A 22,611-nucleotide genomic window follows, 5' to 3' on the forward strand; every position below is an offset into this window, starting at 1 on the left:
TTTTCTGCACCTAGTGCTTTGATCATACAATTTTTCTTTTTTTAGTTGTTGATCTGATAAATAACACATATGTAACACATGTGTTGATATGATTTGGAATGCTGGACAAGTTTTGTGTACCTGGAATACATTCCATTTTGTCATAGTATGTAATTCTTTTGTATACATTGTTGGATTCAATTTGTTAATATTTTATTGAAGATTTCGCATCTATGTTCATGAGAGATTTTTGTCTATAGTTTTCTTACTGTCTGGTTTTAGTATTAAGGTAATGCTGGCCTCAGAATGAGTTAGGAGGTTTGACTTCTGCTCTTATCCTCTGAAAGAGATTGTAGAGAATTGGCAAAATTTCATCTTTTAATGTTTGGTAGTATTCAGCAGTGAAACCATCTGGCCTTGTTCTTTCTGTTTTGATAGGTTATTAAATGTTGATTCAATTTCTTTAATAGGTATAGGTTCATTTAAATTGTCTATATCTTTTTTTGCAAATTTTATTTTTTAAGGGATTGGTCCATTTCACCTAGGTTATCAAATTTGTGGGTAAGCCAAGTGTTTTAATCCAGGTTTTCTAACACACAAAGTAACTAATCCTAGCTCAACTTTGTTTTTCTACCATTAGGAACATCTAGAACATTCTAAACAAAAATAACCATTCAAACAAAATAACCATTTTTCTTCTTAAAAAAGAAATAAGTTCTGTTATAATTATCAGGTACCTCTAAAAAAGACATCAGTCTTCAATTAAATACAGTCAAGTTACATCATAATTACATTTTACTTACAAAATTAAACTATAAATTGAACACACACACACACACACACACACACACAAACATACACAAGAGATAGAGAAAAATATCCTTTTAAATGATGCGGGACATCTTTCCCAACATGTGACTCAATAAACAAATATCCAGAATTAACATGAAGAGCTAGAATGGAAAGTCACTTTTCCATTACGTGGCCTTGGTTCCCACATATGTCCCACAGTGTGAACTAATCACCATACTGAGTGGGTTTCTAATATATATATATATATATTTAAAATATGGTTCCTGAATATAATCCAACTACTTCACTCAGTGTTCAAGTTGAAGAAACCACAATTTATTCTAAGAAATAAGACGGAAGATATACCTTCAACCTCATGCTGATTTGAACTTAATGTGAGAGAACATTTGGGGACTTTCAAAGGTATTTTTAATATATATATTAAATATATACATGTATATATATATATATATAGTCTTTGATTTTATGATTTTACTGTAGAAAACCACCATAACTACTAATCTATAGTCTATCAAAGGATATTAACTACAAATAATGTACAAGGTATGGTGATAAAATGATTCAACTTAGTTTTGGCAAACCTATTTATAAATGAGTGTGAACTAGCATTGTTTTCTTATTTCAAAATCTGTATATAGTAAGATATTTTCTAATTTTTTTTGGAAATATCTTTTGAAGCTTGCTTAAATCATTTAAATTCAATTAATCTTGGCAGGTGGCCATTCTTAGCAAGTAGACTTGGTTTCTAGTAATAGTAGAAATTCATCTCATGTAAGTGTTAGGCACTTAAATTGGCAAAATTATTTTAAGACAAAATGTGTTGTGCCTCTAAATTAACAAGACTGCTTCATCCCTATGGCTCATAATCTAGTTCTGAAATCAAGTCACAGGAATAAATTACAAAACGCTGATGGCTACTTCACTGGAATTAGTCAATAAAGATGACCATTTTGAAGACACCACATATTTGGATGTAATAGTTCTAATACATTTGCTTAAATTGGTAGCCAAATCTCCCCTACTTTATAAAAAAAAAAAGAAAAAAGTCTTGGCTTTTTCGAAACAAGGAAGTATGGTATGAAATAGCTTTACACCTTCATCTGCATGCTCATGAAAATAGGGTAATTTTCTTCCCCCCTTGTCCTATTCCATCTAAGAAAACCCTTAGCACAGGTTATTGCGTGTTATGATATTTTCTTCTGCAATTCTCTAAAAGAAAGACCACAATGTGTCCTACGTCTCAGCTTTATAGAGACTGTTCATTGGGTGTGCCTGTACTTTTACATGAATCTTGACATATAAAATTAGAACAGATTCATAAAGAGTAGGATGGGAGCAGTTGAAGTGAGTGGGCCAACTTACTTCAGGCACAAAGTTTAAGGAGCCCCGAAACATTTGGTAGTTAGGATAAATAATACTTGTGTATTACAGATATAATATATAACACATCAATATAGTATGACAATAATTTATATTTTATAGTATATGTGTATATTATATATTTGTATTTTATAAATTTATAAATATAAAATATTTATTTTTACATAATTTATATTTATAATACATTAATTTATATATGTATATAATTGTATATAAATATATATTATATAATATTTTATAACATTATACATAAATTTATGTTTATATTTTATGATATAATTCTATTTTAAAGTAAATTATTAAGTCAATGTTAATGCAAAAATGTCGATAATGTACAAATTATCAAAATTTTAAATTAAAATAAGCAGTTGTTTGTTTGTTTTGTTACATTACTTTATTGTGCAAGGAAACACTCCTTTAAAATCAGCCTAAAGTTCCTGGCCTGTGTAGATGTTATGTTTCAGCTAGATGGTTTATCAAGTTTGACAATGGTGTGGGAACAGATTGGATAATATAGGCTGTAATATATAGTGACATTTTTTGATTGTAGGAGTTTAACTTTTTCCAATTGCTTCTAAACATGGGAGAATATTTTTATATGTATATGTACGGAAACACATTTTCCTCAGACACCAAGTTTTTTCACAGCTGCCTTTGCTACCAAGCACTGGTAGAGGGACAACATTTTAGCTCCCCAAAGGTTATGTGTGCAGTGTGTACCATCATCCTGTGTTGTATTACTTAATGAAGAGTCAAACAGTATTGTTGAGAGCAATCAACTTGCATGTCAATTTAGACAAAACTGTTATCATTGTCTTTTAGATTGATATATTGTTTTTCAGAATAATGTGAAAGTACATAAAGAGCAGAAATAATGTGAAAACATAAATATCAAGAGATAAATACTATGATGTACCATTCTAAATAGAAAATTCTGTTTGTTCTTCAATATTTAAATAAATTTCCTGTTTATTCAGCATATGACCTAATTCAAATTATTTACAATTCAAGTATTTGTGTCTACTGTGGATCTTGTTTTAGCTGTTTAGTCTAAAATGGTTCTCCTTGTTATTTCTTGTATACTGTATACAACCTAGATTAGCATAATCACAGTGATTAGCATTAATTGAGGAGCAGAAATGAAAATGGTTGCTGAAAACAGTTTGGCTGATATGTACAATGGTAAAATTTTGTATTGCGTGAATGCTCAAATTATAACATTTGACTTTAGTTCTAAAGTCTCTGAAGCATTAATGGGAGAATAGAATTTGGGGCATAGATGAATATACAAATGTATGTTAGACAAAAATGAAGATATGATCTATATAGGAATATACCTTGTTGTACTAATACATTTACTAAGAGGGACTACAATATTATTGGAAGTATAGACTTTATAATTATGCTAAGACATGAGTCAATCTTTGCTTTAATTAATAGCTGTGTAATTGTAAGTTACTGTATCTCTCCAGGGCTGAGTTTTCTTGCTTGCAAAATGGTGATAAGAATATAACTTACTTAGTAGGGTGGTTGCAAGTCTTACATGTAAATCTAAATGCAAGTCTTTTGGTACAGTGTTAGACAAATGACAAATGTTTTCTGAATATTTTATATGGTATATCACTTCTCTGATATTTTTTTGTTTCATTACTCAATGTCATATTCTTGTTCACAGTTCTGCATTTTATTTCGTACTCTTTCCACTAATAGTTTTCACTGTTTGTACCATTTCTGCCTTTTTAAAATTTGCTTTCTGTTTCATTCTGTAGAGAAATTCTCTATAGGTTTTTCTTTTTTTCTTTTCTGTACATATCATCCCATTTCTAATCCAGAATTACTGCAATAAGTGCCAGGTTTTCTTTTGGAAGCATTAAATTATAATGTGTGTTAAATGAAAAATGGCTTCCCATTATAGATTTCAAATTGAAATTGGATAAGTCTCCCTCAAAACACAAAGGATATCCACATGCAAAATATTAATTTTGGGACACATGGGTAACAAGACTTGTCATCGGGATCATTTTTTATTGCATAAAAATATTGAATTACTATGATGTATACATAAAACTAATAGGATATTGTATGTCAGTTATATTTCAATAAAAAATCAATTTTGGAGGGGCACCTGGGTGGCTCAGATGGTTAAGCGTCTGCCTTCGGCTCAGGTCATGATCCCAGGGTCCTGGGATCGAGTCCCGCATCGGGCTCCCTGCTCCTTGGGAGCCTGCTTCTCTCTCTCTCTCCCTCTGTCTCTCATGAATAAATAAATAAAATATTAAAAAAAATCAATTTTGGAAAAACAGTCATGTGTTAAAATTTAAATATATGTGTATATATATATATATATATATATATACATGCACACAATTCAAAAACTTAAAAGTAAACATAGGATAGTAAAAATACCTGTTGATTTAACTTTTCTAATAAGCAGATACCTTCTGTGACAGGTAACAATAAAGGCATAGAAAAAAAGTTGTCAGACTATGAATTGTACAGAAAAATTTAATAAACTTCAGCATTATGACCATAGAGGAAATAATCCTTCTTTCTGTTATCATTCACTAGGAGAAATTGGCCAGACTTAAAAACATTTTCTAGCCTTTGTCTTCTAAGACTACATCATCAGGATTACATTCAATTGCAAGTAACATTTTAAAAATTTAAGTATCACAAATAATATTTTTTCTCTATACAAGTTTGTAGGAGAAAAGGTGATAGTGCTGGTTCAAATACTCAGTAGTATCAAAAAGAACCTAGAATCTTTCCTTCTTTTACTCTATGATCCTCAGAATTTTGGTCTTTTAATTTTAAGTTTGTTCCTTTGTTGTTATAAGAAGGATGTTGCAGCTCCAGATATCAAGACCTAACTCTAAAGAAGAGTGCAAGCCATGACAGTAAGACAATTTCTCATGCTGTTTTCCTCTTTTTGAAATTACTTTTACACAAAGACCCTTAGCAGAATTTTCCTTCACTTCTTTCATGAGAAAGGATAGTAACCACTCCCTAACCAAGAGGTTTTAGGCCCACTTTCTCTGAGATCAAGGGATTTCTCCTGATGCCTTAAGAAAATCAAGGCTCTGAGGCACCTGGGTGCTTCAGTCAGTTAAGTGCCTCTCAGTTTCAGCTCAGGTCATAATCTCAGGGTTGTGGGATTGAGTCCCAAAACAGTCTCCATGCCCAGCTGAGATTCCCTCTCTCTTTCTCCCTTTGCTGCTCCACCCTACATGCTCCTTCTCTCTCTCTCTCTCTCTCTCTCTCTCTCTCTCTCTCTCTCTCTCTCATAAATAAATAAATAAATCTTTAAAAAAAAATCAAGGCTCCGTCAGCAGAGAAATGGTGTGTGAGCAACTATTATGTTTGTCACATAGGACTACACACACATACACACACATACATACACACAGCTCACACAATTTAACTCTACAGGAGGAAGCAAGAGGTTTGCAAAGAAATATCTCCCTTCACACTTTCTAAATTTTCCTTTTTTTTTTAAATTTGGCTCTAAAATTGTTAGAAACTGTTAGAAAATGTTACAGTGCTAGTAAATTACAGTTAATACAACTTTGATCAAAGTTTCTTCTAAAATGAGGTTCTATTGGCAATAAAGTCTTTGCACATTCAGTTTTGAATATATCTGGTTTCTTTAGGTAATAGTTATATCCCTCCACTTATCCTAAATAAGTAAGGAAAATAAAGAGCAAAGAGAAAATACATGCGGAAGATGATGAACACATAAAATGCATGTCAAACATATTAATCTCTTAAAGTATGATCATAGTGTTGGCTTTAAGCTTCTAGGCAATGAATAGGAAAAGGAAAATCTATCAAGACAAGACATTCATAGTATCCATGAAACAGGAATGAACTCCTGATTCACAGGAAACTCAGCTACTCTGGAAAAGTCCAGAGGCATTTCCCCAAGGTTCTGATAAAAAAAGATAATGTATAATCCAGTGGATCATGGTTTCACTAACATCCTTACAGCAAAAACATTGCTGCATTTCCCAGGGGTGATTTCGTATGAGCTCCTTCAACCTGAACAATAGCAAACCACCTAAGTATAATTTAGTAAACACAATTCTTGGTCAAGGGCCATAGACCTGGCAAATCCTGAAAGAGGAAGGATAATAGAACAACATATAATAAATCTATCTTCCCCTCTTTCCTTTGCAAATTCGTCTTCATAAATGAGAGTAACAGACACAGGAAATGTACAACAAATCTATCCGGCCTCACAGTTGACAACACATTTGGTCACTTTGGGTTGGTTTATTATTTCTAAAGTTATCAAGGTCTCAACAAGCTAATAGTTTTCGTAGGTTAGTGCTGGTGGGATTTTAGCATCTATTAAATAGCACATTTGAAGAAAAATTGAGATAGAACAGAGACTATAGGATTCAAGTATTCTCAGAACAAACTCAAGGTGCCATTTGCTTATTTTTTAAATTTACTTTCTTAAAATTTTCTTAAACTTTCTAAATATTTCTTAAAAATAAATCAAAGATTTTAGTCATGAAAAACCCTGCTGAGTAACAGTATGTCAAAAGTTTACCTTTGATCCTGACCACTGACTTTTATATCTGTAAGTAATTAAATATTTAAGGAGTTAATTCATTTCCAACCATTAATTTTCATCTCAGGTTAAGTGGTTTGTCTGTTTGACTTTATTTCAAATTACCAGGACTTGAACTTAGACATCACTTGGCAAAAGATAAAAATCTCAAGGGTCCAGGAGCCCCAGTAATTAATTTCCGTTGTGGAGGTGACCATTCAGACTGCATAAAGAGCACCTTTGCAATGTAACTTTTGAAACTTCCATGACACATATAAAGACAACAAACAATTTATAACATTTATGAGTTATGCTATTGTTTTTCAAAATAGCATTTTTTTCACATAATAGTTTTATTTAACACTTAAAAATTGATTCCTAAGTTTCTTTTGTTTATTTGTAAGTACTGTTTCCTTGGAAAATGTCATTATTTGTTCATTTTGCAAATAAAAAGAACTCAACTCTTTGATTAAATCATTGTTAGCTATCAATTGCTTTCCTCCAAATTTACCTTGGAAACATGGAAGATATCTTTAAACAGTTAAGGCAAAAAACTACTATTGGTTAGCTTAGCAAGTTAGAAATGTGAATAAAGGCATAAATATTAACTTCAAAAGGTCACCAAAATTGCAGTGCAAAAATGCAGGTGTAGCTAATTAACCTCTTGAGCAAGCAATTGGTTGATTGCAGGTGTAATATTAGTGAAACAAACAAAAAAAGGAGCATGGTGGAATCTTGTTGAAAACTTAATTTCATGTGTGAGTTTTCAAACTGCACTGCAATCAAGTTAAAAGTATCAACAATGAAACTTACCAACATTTGGCTTTCATAGCATCTGTCTATTTTATGGTGGTAAAGAAAAAATACTATTGAGGAAAACCATAGGTTTTTCATGTCTCTGTCAAAAACGCTTTTAATTCCTCAAGGACAATGTTCCTCTATATTTGGTTATAACACAGTTGTAAAAAGAAGTTTGATATCTGAATCAGTGCTTACTACCATTTGAAGAATTGAGACCCAATAGACAAAATCCATCTCTTCCCCCATCCCAGTATTTGTTATTTCTTTTTTAAACTAAATAACCACCAGAAAGAGTACAACTGTGTAAATTATCATCTATTTCCTTTCCTTCCAGGAACTCAAAAGAACAAAATTCAATTATTATTTAAGAAAAGCTAGAAGAAAGATAAAATTCACACTTTAAAATAAGAGCAAGGTCTACTAAAAACATCCAAAATAGGGCAAAAAAACAAAAACAAAAACAACAAAACCTCAACTGGAGGAAGTAAAGTGAACGACAACAAAAAAATAGAGTGGAGAAAAGGCCAATTGGTGACAAATCTCAGACAAAACCAGTAACACACTTCCTGAAAGCAAGGGCATCATCATGAAGTGAAAATCCTGAATCTCTTATAGACAAAAGAGAAGTGGAAATTGGGGTGAGGAGGGCCCACAGGAAAAACCTTCTGGGTGCTAAATAATAGGAAAAGAGGATGCAGAGCTACACAAAATTTAATCAAGTTGCATTTGCAAGATGATTCCTTCACAAACCAAGGCGGGGTGGGGGGGCTTGTTTTGTTAAGCCTACAAGGTGACCCTGATGTCCTACTTTCCATATTCTTCACGGGATTCTTCTGAAAAGAGCACTTTTGCAACGTAACTTTTGAACTTTCCATGACACATGTAAAGAAAAAAAACAATTTATAACATTTATGAGTTATGCTATTGTTTTTCAAAACAGCATTCTTTTCACATAATAGTTGTGAAAAGGCACCTCTTCCGATGAAGGGTGATAAGAAAAGTAGCAAGCTCAGCATCAAAGCAAAGATATAATAAGCAGTTAGAAGAAAAAGGTGCAGAATTTTTAAAAAGACAAAACAAGTGCAGCCAAAATTTATTATTTTAAGAAAGCAGATGAAAACTATAAACTAACACCAGGCCAAGAATTTTTAAGAAAAAAAATGAAGCCTTTTTGAAAAGCCTCAGGAAAGCGATGCTAGGTAACAGAAGGAGATGAAACCCAAGTGCTAGAATCAGAATGAAAGAGAAGAAAAACAACATCATTACCAAAATAAAATGCAGAAGGATTTAGAAACATAAAGGACAATTACAATACAGGTAAAAATAATAGAAACAGGAAAAGCAGTAAGAAAGAGAGTAGAAAAGAATTACCAAAGACACACACAGGAGGTCCAACATAAGTACGTGTGTGGTACCCAAAAAAGAAAGCCAGAGAAAATATTATTTCATTGAAAGTGTATTTCAGGGGCGCCCGTGTGGCTCAGTCAGTTAAGTGTCTGCCTTTGGCTCAGGTCATGATCCCAGGGTCCCCGCATCAGGCTCCCTGCTCAGTAGGGAGTCTGTTTCTCCCTCTCCCTCTCCCCCTCCACCCCCACTCGTTCTCCCTGCTCTCTCAAATAAATAAATAAAATCTTTAAAAAAAATAAAAGAGTATTTAAAGTATAAAAGTATATTTGAAGGTGAAATGATACATTTCAAGAAAAATGAAATAAAACTTAAAGACTATATTGTCAGGATACAAAAAACTATATTGTTAGGTCAAGTGTGAAAAAAAAATTCACCAGGAAGGGTCAACAGCAAGATGCATCAGAATAAAATAAAAGAATTTAAAGGCAGAATCTCTTCAAAGGGGACAGTTAAGGCTAGCCTTATTTCTTTAGAACAAAATTCAACCAATGAAGACAGAGAAGCAGCCTCCATGATACTGAAGAGAACAACTGTGAACCAAGACTTTATAACCGAACTGTCTTTTCAGAATAAAGGTTACTGAAAACAGTTTTGACCATGTAAAAATCCAAACTGAATCACACCTAGATATCATTTTTACCTTTTATATCCACATTAGTAAAATTAATCAAAATTGCCTATATATATCCACTTTAATCAAACAATTCTAAGAATACATTCTACAAATACCTTTGCACTACAGAAATGATGCATGAAAATGTTATTTATTGAGCATAATTTGTTATAACAAATGAAAGAAAATAAAATAGATGTCTATCAAAACAGGACTATTTAGATAAATTTAGATAAAACTGTTCATCCACAGAATGGACTAGTATACAGCTATAAAAATGAATGAGAAAGCTCTTTATGGACTAATATAGAAGGATTGCTAAGAGATATTATGTGGGGAAAAAACTAAGTACAGAATAGCATGAATATTACTCTATCTTTTACATAAAAATAGAGAATTTTATACTAATATTTACCTGCATAAACATGACAATGGTTAATAAGAATGGAATAATGGTCACTGTACTTTTAGGGGAGGTAGCGAGGAAATGGGTAGATATGGGGCAGAGCTGAGAGAGATATTTTTAATTATATCCTCATTACTTTATGTATTTTTTAAATTTATTAACTTTTTTAATAAATTACCTGTTCAAGTAGTACAGAAATATAAACAAGAGTTGTCACAAAATTAAATTGATGAGTGTTGTTCCAGAAACTATTATCTAAGATCAATCAATGTAGTTTAATATTGAGAACTGCTCATCTGTCTTCCTAGTTTCTTGGCAAAGCCAGATGGAACACTTCCAATATTGATACAATTTTACTTTTTGTCTTTTAATTTTTGCAAGAGTTGGATGAGATACTTTTTATTTGGGTTCTCTGGATAGCACCTCATTGTTGTGCTCTAGGTTGTTTTCTTCGGAATTCCCTGGTAGACTGTGAACACCTCATGGGCAACAGCTTTCTCCATCATGATCGTTGCACTTTTCTCAGAGCCTGGGAGAGTATCTGGCACATCCGAAGGGCTGAACATACTTTGAGAAAAGAATGATTTTATGTGGGAGTTAATGAACAAGGACTCTTTTGATGTCCTGGGTAAAACAGGCAAATGGGAATGTTTGTTTCCTTTTAAGCCAGTTTTCTACTCTTTCTGTTAACAACTTCTTTCCAGATCTGTATTCTTTCTTTTTTTTTTTAAGATTTTATTTATTTGAGAGAGAGAGAATGAGAGAGAGAGAAAGCACATGGTGGGGGAGGGTCAGAGGGAGAAGCAGACTCCCTGCTGAGCAGGGAGCCCGATGCAGGACTCGATTCAGGGACTCCAGGACCATGACCTGAGCCGGAGGCAGTCGCTTAACCGACTGAGCCACCCAGGAGCCCTCCAGATCTGTATTTTCATCCACGAGTTTTACTTTCTTACTCCCAGTGCTCGCTGCTGTTATATTTGGTAGTATTCCCCATTGAAAATCACCTTTATCTATGTCAACAAGTTGTTCTGATAACTTAGCACATTCTAATATGATAATGGGATAGGACTAGAAGAGCATAACTAGGTTACTTATGTTTATTTTAATGAGGGCTTTTGGGACACAATGTCCTTATATTCTAGGTTTTCTGTTTGTTTGTTTTTATTTTTATTTTGTTTTGTTGTTTTGTTTTGTTTTGTTTTGTTTAGAGATTACTAAGGAGGAGGATTTCAGGCTAGACGGGAGGAGAATTTAATAAACAGCAGATGTAATTTTGGGATGAATGTCAAATCAAACTTCTTATGTGGTCACTGTTTTTTTGGTTGTTTTTTGGCATACAATTGGCCTTGTTCACCATAACCCTCAATACGATGGCATTCTGTCAGTAAGTCTCAGGATACCTGCCCTAATAGGACCCTCACAACCTCAAAGGCAATGATTGCTTGCTCAGCAATTCTTATTGAAAACCCACATAATAAAATATAATCAATTTTCCTGTGATTTTTATTTAATACTCCTTGGTCTACTCTTTGGGCTTCAAAATAAAAGATCCCTCCACAGTATAGGTTTTCGAATATTTCAAAGAAGTTATCCTGTCTTCTATTAAAGTCTTTTCCCAGTTGCCATCCTGTGCTTTTTCTTTGTTTTCCTTTTTTCTTTTTAATTTCAGAAAAATGAGTTTCACCAAATTTGCAAATTTTTAAAGATATATATAGCCTTTAATTTGTGGAACTTGATTGGTTCTATTTTGGCTAATTTGGTTTCAGAGAAATTTCATATAGCAATTTTGTAGATCTGGGGTGCCTGGGTGGCTCATTTGATTGTTTGAGTCTTGATTTCAGCTCAGGTCATGATCTCGGGGTGATGAGATTGAACCTCATGTTGGGCTCCACAGTCAGTGGGGAGTCCACCTGGGATTCTCTCTCCCTTTCCCTCTACCCCTCCCCACCCTGCACACACCCACTCATTCTCTCTCTCTCTCAAATAAATAAATCTTTAATTTAAAAAAAAATTTCACAGAGCCATGAAAACTCAGTTTATATGAAAAGATGCTAATGTTTTTATGCATGCCTTCCTAATAAAATTAATTTCTATTTGTATGCTTTAACTATATGTCACAGAACAGATGCATAGACGTGTCATCACTCTATAGTTTATTCACTTAGATGCTTGAAATTTTCAGCCAGTTAACAAAATAGAAAGCAAAATAACCCTAGAGTTCTAAAATTGCTTTAAAATATAAACTCAAGAAATAGAAGTATTGATGTCACTAGTTTATAGCTAGTAGAAACAAACGTTAATGAAGAGGTACTTTATTATAACCAGACCTTGGAAATGCTCTTAAAATTGAATTCGTAAAGCACAGGAAATAAGTTATTAGATTTAGAAATTTTACAATAAAATCATCTGCTATATATTTCAATGTATTCTAGTGGTCCCACTAGATTACATGGTATGTGTTTTCAAAATTTATTTCTGTATTTTGAAGTCTCTGCATACAATGTCGTATGGTTGTCACCAACTCAAACACAGTAAGTACAGTTTTTCTAAAAGTAGACAGTATTTATGGGAAGCAGAGAAATTATCATACTGCATGAGCAATGACAGTTAAACCCTACAAAGGCAAGAATTCCTTGCTCCTAAGGGTGTGGTGCCAGCTAGTCAGCTGGTCTGGAGGCATGGGGCAAAAGATTGGGTTGTGGCTCTAAGCCAGAACTTTTCCAAGAGAAAGGGAAACAAAGAGATAGTACTAGACTTTATAGTCAGGCCAACAGTACAGTACGTCCCACTGTCTCCAGTGGCTTTTTTTTTTTTTTCCAACTCCCATCCAAGAGCTAAGATAGTAAGAACTCCTTAAAAGAACTCCTACAGCATATTCTTGGGAAATCTTTGGGATATGCTTTTATAAGCCAGGAAGAGAGATGACAGGAAATTCAAGGGGGAAAAATAATGGAAAGGACAAGAGATGGCTTGGGGAGACTTGGGAAAATACAGCAAATATATTACATTGTGTTCTACAAGTAGAGAGCCAGAGGGGGGAAAAAAAAAAGTTACTGGAACCTTCTGATACTCCTGAATGTAAAGATAGCAAGTGTCTTAGTATATTTCATTGATATGTGTAGAAAGACATTTATATCACTCACCTTCTAATGTTCTGATATGAAACATGGGGGCATTTAAATAGCTGGGAAAAAAAAAAAAGATCGAGCAAGCTTTGGACCTAGTATAGATGCACACATATTTTGACTACCAAATTCTTAATCCTGAAAGTCAAAGAGGATGAAAATTGTTTTTAATTACCTAAGAGACAAAAAGTGATAAGTAATCATCTGATGGGGAACTTATGAATTTAATTCAACAAGCGGTTTTTAAATATTTAATCTGTACAGACCACTCTAGTTATGACATAATCAAAATTATTCTTGGGGAAATGGTTCATTCATTCATTCATCCATTTTTTTTATTCAACCATTTATTCAAAAATTTATTTGCATGACTTAATTGTTTCAAATATTCCAGGCACTAGATCTTGTCCAATGAAACATATAAAAGTCCTTTTGAATACTATTCTGTGGTATAAGTTAATTTTGAAGTAAATGTTCAAATTCCTTTACATGGAAATGTCATAATACTCTAATTTTGATTCAATAAAGTTTTAAGAACATGTCGATGAGTCTATCACTATTTAATTTGCTCAATTAGGTTGAAACATTGGACTCTTGAAGACTTACTCTATCTTTAGTATACTATGTCTACATTAAATTTTTCACTTTTTTTCATATAAAGAGTACAATGAGGAGATCACCAAAGATATGAGAAAAGTCCATCTAAGGTGACCGCAAAGATGGTATTCTGATATGAAATTTTAATAAAATAGTAATTTTTAACAATAGGATATGTTACTTAAATTGTAAGTTTATTGTCCTATAAAGACTACACCGGGTGATGGGTATTAAGGAGGGCACGTGTGGTGATGAGTACGGGTGTTATACACAACTGATGAAATCATTGAACACTACATCAAAAACAAATGATGAACATAATAATTTAAAAAAAAAGACTACTAACTTTGTAATTAAGTCATTAGAATTCTACTACACCAGAGACTGCTACATGTTCAATAATATCCATTGTTTTCTTAGTCCTTTTAATAATGGAAAAACAAACTCAACTCTATGGGTTTCTTTGTTATAGCAGAATAGATTATACTTTAACTAAAAATTCAACTCTGTCATTATCCAGCTTTTGTAAATTTGAAAAATTATTTAGTCTCTTTGAATTTAAGTGGGTTAGATGTACTCAGGACTTTTTCCAGCTCTAAATGTCCATGAGCCTAAAGTTGAAAGTGGCTATGCAATTGAAGAAAATCATTGGTATTTATCACCATAACCATTCCAACCTCACAATACCTGAAGGATCAAATTAATTTAGTGAAATAATTGTCCTAGTATTCCTTGGTGAGAAAATTTTCTTTTCAAAGTCTACCTTTCTCCTCAGCCCCCATTGAGAGATTTATATTGCATGTGACCCATTCTCTGAAGCTATGTGACATTAACATATTTCAGGTTATGACCACCAATTGCTCCTACATAATATGCATGGTTGGAATAGAGAGGGTCCCAGAGAAATATGCACATTATAAAGCAAGCTGAAGGAGAAAAGCATTGTTGGAGAAAAATAGAGGAAAAGATAAGCAGCAAGTCTTTCTCTTACCAGAAATGACAGAGGAAAAAAGGGAAAATTTAATATTTGTCATAGAGAATCTCTGGTCCAACACACTTAAGAAAGAACATATTCATAGTGGATAACTGAGCATATTGTTGGTTTTCAATAGAGCTGTTAGTGACTATTGAGTTCAACTGATTACAATATATTACTAATGAGGCCAAGGTTCAGTCCCCATGTGGGCCAGCTAACTGTGCCGTGTTCCACAGCCACAGAGCATGCCCCTAAGTTTGGCCAGCTGTCTCCAAATGCATGCTCTTTGTCAAAAAGGGACCAGGTGTATATGGATCTGAGAAAATCTATTCTCACCATTAGGAAAAATTCTCAAGGCAGATGGTAGGTCAGTAATGTCACGCTAGCGTATGAAGGGTGGCATGTGTTCTCATATTGAAAAGTAAAGTGGAGATTTGTCAGTTAGCCAATGGTAATTGAGTATTTCAGCTACAATTCCAATGGAGTTTTGTTGATACAGTCAACCTGAGGTTTTATGTTATTTATTAAAGGTGGGACAACTTGAAGGGTCTCAAACTTAATGATTGTGGTAACCAAAGAGATACTCTGGCCTTCTATATGACAATAAGGGAGTGGTGGAAATGGTGGTGAATTGGGCAATTACTGCTGTAGCTAACATGATTGGAAAATATCTAAACAAAAGCTCAATCACTAGACTCCTGACCTATTTGGACCTGGTATCCAGAGGAATCAAAAATCACATTGTGGATGAGTCTGATGTACCTGTTGATAGAACAAAAGATATTGATTTCATGAAAAACACTTATAATACTTAGTATTTGTATTATAATTGTTTGTTTAAATGTGTGTTCCCTCAGGGGATATTGAATTCCCCAAAGGAAACACCACATCTTGTCTTTTCAAAACTGGAACATAATATGAAATATGGCACCCCGTTTATGAATAGTAAAATGTTTTTGTAAGATAAGGCTATAGTGTAAACACAAGATTATATAATAGTCTCAATTATCTATAATATTAATTTCACTTTCAGATATGTATTGAAATTCTGATGTGTTAGAAGTTTATTAGCATAAATAGATTAAATTAGTATGCAAAAGCATATTCCCAGTAGTAGAGAACACAAAAATAAACATTTAATCTATATAAATTACTGAAAAATAAATTCAGTCTTACTTTAACTAGACTTTATCGTGGAATTAAATGGACTTCAGTTTTATGTACATCTCAACAGAAACATTAAAGAAAAGAATTCGCTTATTTGCTAGATTTTATGTTAACTTAAAGCAGATGAAGATAAAACAGAAATAAACAGTAATTAAATCACACAGAAATTTCTGGATGAAATAAAACAATTCTTTACAGTTTCTAGGTAATGGCAAAAGTGTTTCTGGCAAGAAAGTATAATTAACAGCAGTGTTAAATCTTTGCTTTACATTCTTTTGGCAATTGAGTCTACTAAGTTGAAAGCTGTTGAGTATTTGAGTTTCATATTAATTTGCATTTCACTTGACTGCTTTTTACTGTTTTGTAAGCATGAAACAGAGAGGTCTGGGTTCAACACAACAAATTACTGTACAAAATAAAAAATTGCTACCCAAGCAGCTTTGTGTTTCTACTGGGTTTGTCATGCTGCGAGTAAAAAAGAAAAAAAAAAAAAAAAGAAAGAAAGAAAAGAAGTGTTGATTCTTAAGAGGCATTTCAGCACCAGATCTGCACTATCAAAAATAGTCCTCGAACACAGAGTTATCTAGAAATTCAGCAGTTTGCAAACAAGTGCACTAGGGAGTAGTTTTTTCACACTAAAATATTTTTGCTACACATCAGCAAGTCCTTGAGGAGAGCCTGCTGGCTCCAAAGGCCTGCAGTTTGCTATTGAAATAGCAAAGGAATAATATTTAGCCATTGCTAACAGGGAAACAATGATGTGTCTGCTCTTTATAGTGACTACTATATTTGACCAAAATAGTTTAACCACTGGACTTGAAAAGCATGACTTTATTTTAATACTTGTTTCTTAACCTTTGATACCCTTTATTATAATTTTTTGTAAGTGCAAAGCGTGCATGTCATCTATTCTTTTCATAGACATGAATCACAAAATACAAAATGAAAGATGATTGTTGACAAAATCAATAAATCCTGTTGTGTGTGTGTGTGTGTGTGTGTGTGTGTTTGTACTTGTGTATGTGTATGTATGCAAGTTTGTATATTTACTGTGTTTTGGTTACCAGTTGGCAATGATAATAAAAGCAAAGAGAATCTTGCTCTAAGTGAGGGAATTATCATCTGGGTCTGTTGGTTCTCTACCCTATTAGAAACTGTGTTATTGCATAATAATATTCATGAAGTCATTAGAATGTTTCAGCTTCCTTTTTCCTATGTCATTGTCCTCCTACATATTAAGATGGGCTTCAATAATTATGTTAATCTAATTAATTCATATGCCCATGAGGTAACCTAAAATATTTTAAAGTTGTTAGATCTCTAACCTCATTTTACTGTACTTGTATTTTTCACCAAGAGCCCACAAAAGAACAGATACTTTAAAAATTTAATTTAATAAGCAAGGGGATAGCAACTCCTTATTGAAGGAGCTCTCATATTGGCAGCCGGATGACAAATCAAATTCTTTAAATATTTGCTCATTAGTGGAATAAATGGTATCAGTTTAATTAATTTCTATTTCATGTTTCCTATGTTTCAAAGCAATTTTTTAATACATACTTTAAAGGTTTCTCTGGAGTTCTGTGTTATAATTTGTTTTCTTTTTTTAACTAGATACAAATTAATAAAGTCATACTGAATGAAGTGTTGGGCACCCCCTAAAATCTTTCTACTCATTTGATTGAGAATTTGGCTGTAAATTTCAAGGAATGCAAAACAACCAGATAATGTTCCACCAGCAGGACTCAGGGGCTGCAATATGTTAATGAAAGAGATTGTAGGTGTCAGATAGCTGATATATTCCAGGACTGTTTAGGGCCACTAAGAGCCTGTCACCGTGGGAGAAGCCGCTGTGTAGCACTAGGTTTATCTTGAGACATTCAGACAGGGAGATAAAATGCATATTAATCCCTAAGGATAAACAGTCTTTACTGTTGTATTGGATAAGCATCTGTTTTGTCAGATTTACCCTCAATGAGGACAAATGGAGAGAAATCAGTGGTGAATTATTGAAGGAGGGACAGGGGCACAGAGGGGAAGCTAGAAGAGTAATAAATAGTGTCCACCTTACCCTGATTATACATCACAGTGCTGTCCTCTCATCCACCTTTACTGGGGCATCTGAATTTTGGGTAGTCATAAATTAACTTGATAGACTTATTCTCTTCTGACTCCGTTTTGCCCAGGATCTACCTTAGAGAACCTACAGAGCAAGAGGGTAACTAGCTGACATCTCCAAACACCGACAGGCATCAGGACCCTTAACGCTGAATTCTTTGAGGTCAAGGACATTGTATTATTTTGTATGTTTACCCCATAGTGACCAGCACCATATTAGGAAAACTTAGGACTGCATACATATTTGTTGAATGAGTCGCCCAGGGATCATGAAGTTTATACCTTCTGACTAATGCCAACAGTTGTCCTTTATTATTTTTATTTTCTCTGAAAAGGAACATGGCTAAAATCAGTTCATAAGCCTTTAGATGAAGCAGAGCAAAAGAATTTTCTTTAATTACACAACCATGTTCTGCAGCCCAATGCTATGCATCACCTGTTTTCACTTAATGTTTGCAAAAGCTAAATAAATACTCTTGTTACAAGGACAACATTAGCCTGAGGGTATCACAACAGGTCACTGTTACCCCCAGCAAAAGGGAAGATTTGGAACAGAAATTCAAAAACTTATCCCAATACTACCCCAACGGCTCTGCTTAGAAAAAAGGTTAGATGACCTCTTACTTTCTTTTCAATGATGATTGCATAATGATAAATTTAGAGCCAAGGGGATTTCTTTAAATACTGGCTAACTTCCTGTGTTAACAATGCATTTTTGGAAAATGTGTTGAAATGACTCTTTAGGAGCTGTGCTCATTTTTCTAAGATTAATTCTGTAAACACACAGTTGATAAATGCTGATTCAGAGTCTCATGTACTAGACATGAAGCAAATGTTTTGTGTGGTTTAGATCTATTTTAACTTCTATGCTTTACATATCAACAATATTCTATTTTTCATGAAGTCTTCTGCATACTTAGTCCTCCTCACCAAGGTAAATGTAAGCAGAATTTTGGAGGACAGAATCAAAGTATTTTTTAATACTGACTTCAATCCTCTCACTGCCTGTGGGAATCTGATTCACAGTGGAGTCTCTAGTATACTTTCCCACAAGTTCTATATTACTCACTCTGGTAGCCATACTTGTTGATTTGATTGGTTGTAATTTTACTTTTTCTTCGTTGTTGTTTTTTCCCCGTTGAGGTGTACTTTACGTAAAATAAAATGCATATAATTTAAGTGTTCATTTGAATGAGTTTGTTAAATTTATATGGCAATGCAACCACCATGCAAAGCAAGATATAAAACATTTTCATCATCTCAAAATTTTTTGTTTTTTTTTAAAGATTTTATTTATTTATTTATTTGAGAGAGAGAATGAGAGAGAGAGAGAGCACATGAGAAGGGGTAGGGTCAGAGGGAGAAGCCGACTCCCCGCTGAGCAGGGAGCCTGATGCGGGACTAGATCCCGGGACTCCAGGATCATGACCCGAGCTGAAGGCAGTCGCCCAACTAACGGAGCCACCCAGGCGCCCTCACATTTTTTTGTGCATCTTATAGTCAATTTCCATTCTCTAAGAAACAATTATTTTTGACCTCTTTCATTCAGCAAAATGTTCATTCCTAGTGGTATCTCATGATACGGTTATAACACAAGCTGTTTATCCTTTCTCTGTCGCCCAGTTAGGGGAGATATTTATTTAACTTTATCAGAAATTGATAACATTATCAGATCAGTGCTCCAAAGTGAGCCATTTTATACCCCTGCCAGCAATGTAGGAGATTTACAGGTGCTACATCCTTGCCAGTATTTGGTAATGTCAGACATTTAAATTTTGCTATTCTAAAGAGAATGAAATCTCTTTGTCTCATTGTTATTTTGATATTCATTTTACTGATTAATAATGTTGAAGATGTTTTCAAGATACTTGTGTATATCTTCTATTTCAAATGTCTGTTCAAGTCTTTAGACCTTTTTTACTGGATTGTTTAAAATTTCATTATTAATATATAAGAGTCATTTTAAAATGCGGGATACAATTTTTTGACATTATATTTCCTATGAGCCTGTGGCTTAATAGTCTTAACATTGCCTTTTGATAAGCAGAAATTTTTAATTTTTATGAAACCCAACTTATCATTTATTTTTACTTAGTACTTTCTGTGTCTAGGCTAAAACATGTTCAACTGTTTTAAGGTTCCAAAGATATTCTTCTCTACTTTATCTCCTAGAGATCTATGATTTTAGCTTTAAGTCTCTGGTTCATCTCAAATTAATTCTGAGGCATGGGTGAAGTATGGAATAATACTGTTTTGATTTTTTTACTCTTTTTAAAAATTATAGTTGACTCACAATGTTACCTTAGTTTCAGATGTACAACATAGTGATTCAACAACTCCATACATTCCGCTGTGCTCACCAAAAGTGTGGTTTCCATCTGTCACCACACAACACTATTACCACACCATTGACTCTATTCCCTATGCTGTGCCTTCTCTACCTGTGACTTATTCATTCCATAACTGGAAGCCTGTATCTCCCACTCCTCTTCACCCATTTTGCATCCCTCCACCTCCCTCCCCTCTGGAAATCATCAGTTTGTTTTCTCTATTTTTGGTCTATTTTTGCTTTTTGTGTATGTGTTTATTCATTTGTTTTGTTTTGTTTAGATTCCACATATAAGTGAAATAATATGGTATTTGTCTTTCTCAGACTGACTTATTTCACTTAACAAAATATCCTCTAGGCACATCGATGTTACAAATGGCAAGATTTCATCCTGTTTTATGTCTGAGTTATATTTCCGTGTGTGTGTGTGTGTGTGTGTGTGTGTGTGTGTACCATATTTTCTTTATCCATTTAGTCACCGATGGACACTTGGTTGTTTCTATGGTTTGGCTAGTGTCAATAATGCTGCTACAAAGGTGGGGTGCATATATATTTTTGAGTTAGTGTCTTTGCTTCTTTTGGGCATATACCCAGAAGTGGAATTGCTAAATCATACAGTAGTTCTATTTTTAATTTTTTGAGGATTCTCTATACTGTTTTGGCTGCACCAATTTACAAACTCACCAACAGTTACAAGGATCTCTTTTTTCCACATCCACACCAGCATTTGTTATCTCTTACCTTTTGATGATAGCCATTCTAACAGGAATAATGAGGTGATGTCTTATTGTGGTTTTAATTTGCATTTCTCTGATGATGTTAAACATCTTTTCGTGTATTTGCTGGCATTTCCCACATCTTCTTTGGAAAGTTGTCTACTCAGGTTTTTTGCCCATCTCTTAATTGGGTTATTTGGGTTTTGTTGTTGTTGTTGTTATTGAGTTGTATAAGTTCTTTGTATCTTTTGAATATTAACCTCTTATCAGATACATGGTTTACAAATTATTTTCTTCCCCTTCCACAGGTTGTCTTTCACTTTGTTGATGGTTTATTTTTGCTATACAGGACCTTTTTAGTTTGATGTAGTCCCACTTATTTTTGATTTTGTTTCTTGTGCTTTAGATGTTATGTCCAAAAAGTCAATACCAAGGCCCACATCAAGGAGTTTTATTTCTGCTTTCCTCTAGGAGTTTTATGATTTTTTAAGTTTTACATTTCAGTCTTTAATTCATTTCAAGTTAATTTTTAAGTGGTGTGAGATAGGGGTCCAGTTTTATTCTTTTACAAGTGAATATCCAATGATTGCAGCACAATTTCTTGAAGATACTGTCTTTTCTCCATTGAGTATTATTGGCTCCCTTGTCAAATATTGGTGGACGATTTATGCTTGAATTTATTTCTGGACTTTTGGTTCTGTTCTGTTAATCTATTTGTCCATTTGTTATACCAGTATCATACTGGCTTTTTTTTTAAGATTTTATTTATTTGAGAGATAGAGAGAGAGGGAGAAGCACACTCACCACTGAGCAGAGAGCCTGAAGCAGGGCTCGATCCCAGGATCCAAAAATCATGACCTGAGTGGAAGGCCGACGCTTCACTGACTGAGCCACCCAGGTACCCAAGTATCAAAATGTTTTCAAAACTATAGCTTTGTAGTATATCTTGAATTCAGGGAGCATGACATTTCCAGCATTGTTCTTATCAGGGTTTTTTTTTTTTTTTTTTTTTGGCCTATTTAGGGTCTTTTGTGGTACCATATAAATTTTAACAGTGTTTTTTCTACCTTTGTGAAAAATGCCTTTGGTATCTTGATAGGGATTGCATTAGCTCTATAGATGGCTTTTGGCAGTGTTGAAATTTTAAGAATATTAATTCTTCTAATCCATGAACACAGGATACCTTTGAACTTATTTGTGTCTTCTTCAATTTCTTTCATTAATTTCTTGTTGTTTTTGGAGTAGAGATCTTTATTCTCCTTGGTTAAATTTATTGCTAAGTATTTCATTGCTTTTGAGCTTGTGTAAATGGGATTGATTTTTTTTTTCAGAAAATTCATTGTTAGTGCATAGAGACACTATTTTTGTATAATTTTTTAGCCTTTAATTTTACTGAAATCATTGATAAGATCTAACAGTTCTTTGGTTGAGTCTTCAAGATTTTCTCTATATAAAATCATGTCATCTGAAAAAAGAGACAGTTTTATTTCTTCCTTTACAGTTCTGATATATATTGTTTCTTTTTCTTTCCTTATTGTTCTGGCTAGGACTTCCAATACTATGTTGAATAGGAGTCTTGTTTCTGATCTTAGAGGAAAAGCTTTCAATCCTTCACCACTGAGTATGATG

The sequence above is a fragment of the Callorhinus ursinus genome, unplaced genomic scaffold, assembly GCF_003265705.2.
Source record: "Callorhinus ursinus isolate GAN/ISIS: 27379988/994484 unplaced genomic scaffold, GSC_fseal_2.0 scaffold4, whole genome shotgun sequence".
NCBI lineage: Eukaryota > Metazoa > Chordata > Mammalia > Carnivora > Otariidae > Callorhinus > Callorhinus ursinus.